This window comes from Hibiscus syriacus, unplaced genomic scaffold (genome assembly GCF_006381635.1).
Source record: "Hibiscus syriacus cultivar Baekdansim isolate YM2019G1 unplaced genomic scaffold, ASM638163v2 tig00113725_pilon, whole genome shotgun sequence".
NCBI lineage: Eukaryota > Viridiplantae > Streptophyta > Magnoliopsida > Malvales > Malvaceae > Hibiscus > Hibiscus syriacus.
In genome coordinates, this window is record NW_024063471.1 from 5,927,433 (window position 1) to 5,933,884 (window position 6,452).

The following is a 6,452-nucleotide window of genomic DNA, read 5'->3' on the forward strand; positions in this document are numbered from 1 at the left end:
TGAATAAAGAACGAAATAAAAATTAAGTAGAATTTTTACTGTGCTGTCTTCTAATGAGAAGCTTAGGGAAACTGGGAAAGAGGGAAATCCCTAAAATTTTAATAAATATATATATATATATAGTCATATTGATAATTTTTACCTTGAATCTGATCTTGCCTCGAATTCGACTTTCTTTATTATATAACCTACCCGATCCGTCTTAAACTCATTTTTTAAGAAAGTCCCTTTAAGATTGAATTGAACTGAAATTTATTAAATTCGAATATTTTAATCATCCTATCTAGTATCGCATAGAAGACTGCATTTCAACGCTTTGAGTTGAAGTGTTTGGAGTGGGCCGAGATGCCAAGAAGTGAAAGCCCAAAATATCTTTAGACCCTACACGCCAGTCTATCACAGTAGAGATCTTCTGCTATATCGTTAAACCCTAACCAAAGCCAAGTAAAACCCAGTTCCCAGTTCCTAGTTCTCACTCAACAACACACAAATTTGTTGAAAAAAATAATAAAATAAAAAGGAAACAAAAATGCAATCTCAGCTTCAAAAATGAAGCTAGTATTTGCAACTCTAAGTTTCCTCATCAAAATGCTCGTGTCTCTCCGCAATCTCTCACTTCAACCGCAGAATCCCTATGAGAGTAAGCCACCCTTTTCTTCTCTTTCAAAACCCACCATCCAATATATCTCTTGTTGTCTTCTTTTTGTTTTATTCAGTAGTTTTTGTTTCTTGATCAAGCTCCCGTTTGGTACCAAGTCTGATTGCAATGCCAACAATTTTTTAGATGGTCATTTGTCCGGGTGTACACAAATATTATTAAACTATTATTTATTTATTATTATTATTATTATTATTTATTTACATATCTTTTTTGTAGGCCCAGAGCCCAGATTACAAAGGAAGCCTAATGAGCCCAACCTAGAATTAACCCACCAACAACCCACCAGCAGTGATTCAACCCAAAACCCTACCCGGATTCGACCCAGTTGAAGCCCAACAACTGATCCAAACCCGGCACCAAGCCCTCTTGGGTGACTCGAACCGGCCCAAAGTCAGCAGACCCAAGTTAAACTAGGGTTTCAAAACCGTAACCCTAAAGCTTCAATCGCCACCGCCATCGTTCACAGGATCCAAATCGTCCACTCAGGCGTGTGTGATGAACGCGCCGACTCTTCAACGCCCAGACCAGTGCGTGAGTTGCCGACGATGTTTCCCGACGCTGCCGCATCATCAACCTGTCATCCACAGTGCACTAACAACCCCAAATCAGTCAACAAACAACAAGTCAGAGAACCCATGCCTAAATCCCGAAAATATGGGATTTTTTACCTGCAAAAAACAAGAAACACATACCCTATCATATCTACCCATCTCATCAAAAAAAATCAGCAGGGAATGAACCATATTTAAAAGAAAAGAGAAGACAGAGAAGGAGACGGAAGCATTCGGGGAGAGGAAAAAGAAGAAAAGAAAAAACGAAAAAGAAAAGATAAGAAAAAAGGGGAGAACCAAGAACAAGAACAATAAAACCAAGAGATAAAAAGGGGGTTGAGAGGAGAAAAGTCTTACCTTGATTCAGAGTTCACCGGGAAGACGAGAATCCGCCGATTCTCAACGTTTTCGAAAGGTAAAAGGTTGGATTTAGGTCATTAGGGGGCTTTTTAAGGTAAATTAAGGTGGGTTTCGGTTTAAGGGGAAAGAGAGGAACATTTTGGGCTTTCTCCGATCATTGGATCCGCCGTTTGTCATCGCGGCCTCCACCGTGGCTCCCTCTACCTGACGAGGGGAGGTTGAGAGATTTCCAAATCTCTCTATTCTCTATTTTGTGAAGTAAGGGAAATGAGGGTGAAATGAGAATGAAGCTTGGTTTTGGGGCTTATATGCGCCGACCAAAACGACATCGTTTTGCCCAGGGGCTTTCACCGTGTTTTTCAAGTGTTGGGTGAATAGCCATTTAGGTCCTTCATAATTTGTAAATCTTTATTCTTATCATTAATGAAACTTTACCTATATTTTACTTTTAGCTCCTATTTTATTTTGTTTTACAATCTCGTCCATGTTTCCTTTTAAAATATTTTGGTCTTATTTATGTCTGGGTCATTCTGTTTTAGAACATTTCTCTATTTGCAATACATGTTTAGAATAGTTCATTTTAATCATTATCATATGTGTTATACCATTTTCATTTATGTTCGACTCTGAGTGTAATATTTACAAACATTTAATTTTAGTCACTGTTTTAGTTTATTGTGTATTTTCCTTGATCTTCGAATATGGCCATGACATTTGTAAATATTTTATTTTAGTCACTGTTTGGGCATTTGGTTTAATTACTATGTGGTCCTTTATATTTTTTGTTTATTTCATTTTAGTCCTCAATACTATTTTTGGGTTATTTTCATTTATAGTACTCAATAATATTTTTGGGTTATTTTCATTTATAGTACTTGTACTGTTTAATATTTTCGTTTTTCACTCTGGTTTATATATATTTATGATTCAGACCCTTAAATTTTTATTTGTGCTATTTTGGTTCTTTAAGTTTCTGTTGTTCCCATTCTGGTCCTTGTAATTATAAATACTTACTTTTTGGTCATTTTAGTTTAGTTTGTAATATTCATTTGTTTTTATTTCAATCCCTTATGTATGTACATATTATATGTTACGTATTCACTTGTATCACATATAAATAAATTTGTTTATCTATATTTATTGTAAATATTTTTATTTCGCATGTTTTCAATCATCATTATTTTAATATACGAAAAAATGAGAAAATTTCAATGTGGGGGAAATCTACGAAGATATCTCCCAACTAAAGGGAAGCTATCTTTTCGAGCATTTTTTGCATAAATATTATTTTATATTCGATAATTTTATTTGTTTCACGTTGTTAGGATTTTCGGAAGCTCGAATCGACAACTAGAACGGTTTGTAAAGAGGGGTCGGAATGGTTTTGTGTTTAGGGAGTAAGGAGATTGAAAGATAGAGAAATGAACAACGATTTATAGTGGTTCGACTTTCTCAACCAAAGTCTACGTCCACTACCTTAGCTCCTCACCAAGGATTTTCCAACAAATTCACTAATTTGTTCTTTCTTTTGAGGACAAAGAGTAACCTTACAACTCCCTAGTTTTTCCGGGCTAAACGAGAACCTTTCCCTAGCTTTTACACGGGATAAGCTAAAACCTTTCCCCTTTACAAAAGGATAAAATAAGTAAACAAGAAAACCTCTCTAAGGTAGGTGTTTACAAGATTGAGCTCACAAGAACAAAATATATACAAGAGAAAGATGAAATAAGAATGAAAAACTCTTCTCTTGTGTTTGATTGCTTGGATAGTTGTTCTCTTACATCTTCAAGTGTGCTTAGGTTGTATTTATAGATTGGAATATGTTTGAAGTCGTATATAGCCGTTGGGGATGTTTTGGAGCCGTTTGGAGATGAGAAACAATTAATAAAACAACTTGGAGCGTGGGGGGAATCGGTACCCCCTCATGGGGAATCGGTTCCCTAAGTGTAATATGTTTTTGACCGTTAGACAGGGGGGAATCAGTACCCCCTTGGGGGGAATCGGTACCCCCTTGGGGGGAATCTGTACCCCTTGGGGGAGAATCTGTACCCCCTGGACAATCTGATTTTTCTTGGCTTTGAAACGGTTCGAAATACTTTGTAAAATTGTTTTAAAATAGTTTAAGTATAAAACACAATTTTACACTTTATTAAGGATTAAAATGAACTTTGAAAGACTTGGAGTAATATTTTGATATTCGAATAATTACATCGAATATACTTTGAAAATCTTTTGTAAAATCTTAAAATTCATTTAAATTAATTTGTTATATCAAAACATCAAAATGTTTTCAACAATCTCCCCCTTTTTGATATAACAAAACATTTTGGTAATTTTAAGATTTTCTAATTGAAATCATTTTTGAAATCAAGTTTAAAAAATTACTCCCCCTTACTCTAACACTTCTCCCCTTTTGTTAAATCAAAAAGAATTCAATCTTTGAAGTTCCAAAATAAATTTGGAGAGTAAGTAGTAAATTTGACATTTTAAAAATCATTTGAAAAATCAAAACTCCCCCTCAATAAATGTATTCCAAATAAAATTATACTTTTAGGATCTTGACACTTAAACAAAATTGAATTTCAACAAAGAATAACAAACATGTTAGTAGCACATGAAAATCAGTGTATCCAAGTCTAAAATACTTTATACAATACCAATTGTTGAATTTAAGATCATATGCATAAAGTTTTCTAAAAATGTTATGCATTTGAAAAGTTTTGAGATCAATTATTTTCATTTAAACCACATGCATAAACATACAAATTTAGGTAAATTGTTTTAAAGATTTATAAAATCAAAGTACTTGAAAAGTAGATATCAATTGTTAGAGAGATATCATTTGCATTTAAAACCAATTTGATCAAAAATTTTATTATGATGAACTAAAAATTCCTAAAAATTAATAAATGTTCATCATAATCATCTTTTCAACATACATGAGATTAAAAACAATGATGCATAATCATTTAAAACAAAAACTCATGCATGCTTAAAATCAAATGAGAAACCAAATAACCAAAATTAAAAGTATTAAGCTTAGAGGTTACCCATTCCTTTTTCATGTGTGGCTAGAGCATCTTGAATATCATTATTTTCATCACCATTGCTCCCACACACCTACAAGAGACATTTAAGTAGATTTTGTTATCCAAATTACTTTGGATCCTTGGACGTTAGTTTCAATGCTCCTTGTTCCTTTTGGAACCCATACTTGCCTAGTTTTAAAACGTTTTCCTTTCTCAAAGGACAAGTATGTTCCAAATGACCATGATAATGACAATGTGAGCAATTGTCATATTGAACTAAATGAATTATTTAAAATGATTTCTTTTGCTTTTGTTAAGCATTCAAGCTTAACTTTTAAATCAAAATTTTCTTTTTCAAAACTATCAATTTTTATTTTTGAAAGCTCTAAATCCTTTTTCAAAATTTTATTTTGGCTTTCAAAAATCTATTTTTGTTTTCAAAAGAAATCATTTTCGATTTTAAATTTTGAAATCATTTTCTTATATTTGGAGTTCATGGTCTCAAACTCCGAATATAACCTATTAAAAGCATCTTGTAACTCATCAAAACGTATATGAATTAAATTCATTTGAGTTAGAAGATACCTCGCTCTTTATAAGCCATTAGAGACACCACCTTGTTGGTTCTTCTTTCTTGTTTCCATGGATTTCCTCAAGCTATTCCAAAGCTCCTTGGCACTTGAACATGAAGAAAACCCCTTCATAGATTTCATGACCAAATGCACAAACAACATGTGCATGGCTTGCATTAAGTTGAGCTTTCTTCCGTTCTTTCTCACTCATCTTCTTCTCCTTCTTCTTTGGAGAAGAGTAGCCGTTCTCGATTATCTCCCATGCATCAAGATCATTGGATTGGATGAATGCCTTCATTAATTTCTTCCAATGATGATAGTTGACTCCATTGAAGTATGGAGGTTTGTCGGTTGGTAGGGAGTCTTCCATGTGGAACGAGCCAGAGGTGGAAGCCATCTTCTCGGTTGTGTCGGGAATTAGTATAGCTTTTTCTAGGATCGTCTCAAGGTGGTTAAACCTTCTTAATGAGTTAGGCTCTGATGCCAATTGTTAGGATTTTCGAAAGCTCGAATCGACAACCAGAATGGTTTGTAAAGAGGGGTCGGAACGGTTTTGTGTTTAGGGAGTAAGGAGATTGAAAGATAGAGAATTGCACAACGATTTATAGTGGTTCGAATTTCTCAACCAAAGTCTACGTCCACTACCTTAGCTCCTCACTAAGGATTTTCCAACAAATTTACTAATTTGTTCTTTCTTTTGAGGACAAAGAGTAACCTTACAACTCCCTAGTTTTTCCGGGCTAAACTAGAACCTTTCCCTAGCTTTTACACGAGATAAGCTAAAACCTTTCCCCTTTACAAAAGGATAAAATAAGTAAACAAGAAAACCTCTCTAAGGTAGGTGTTTACAAGATTGAGCTCACAAGAACAAAATATATACAAGAGAAAGATGAAATAAGAATGAAAAACTCTTCTCTTGTGTTTGATTGCTTGGATAGTTGTTCTCTTACATCTTCAAGTTTCTTTAGGTTGTATTTATAGCTTGGAATGTGTTTGAAGTCGTATATAGCCGTTGGGGATGTTTTGGAGCCGTTTGGAGATGAGAAACAATTAATAAAATAGCTTGGAGCGTGGGGGGAATCGGTACCCCCTCATGGGGAATCGATTCCCTAAGTGTAATTTGTTTTTGACCGTTAGACAGGGGGAATCGGTACCCCCTGGGGGGGAATTTGTTCCCCCTTGAGGGGGGGGGGGAATCAGTACCCCTGGGGGGGAATCTGTACCCCCTGGACAATCTGATTTTTCTTGGCTTTGAAACGGTTCGAAATACTTTGTAAAA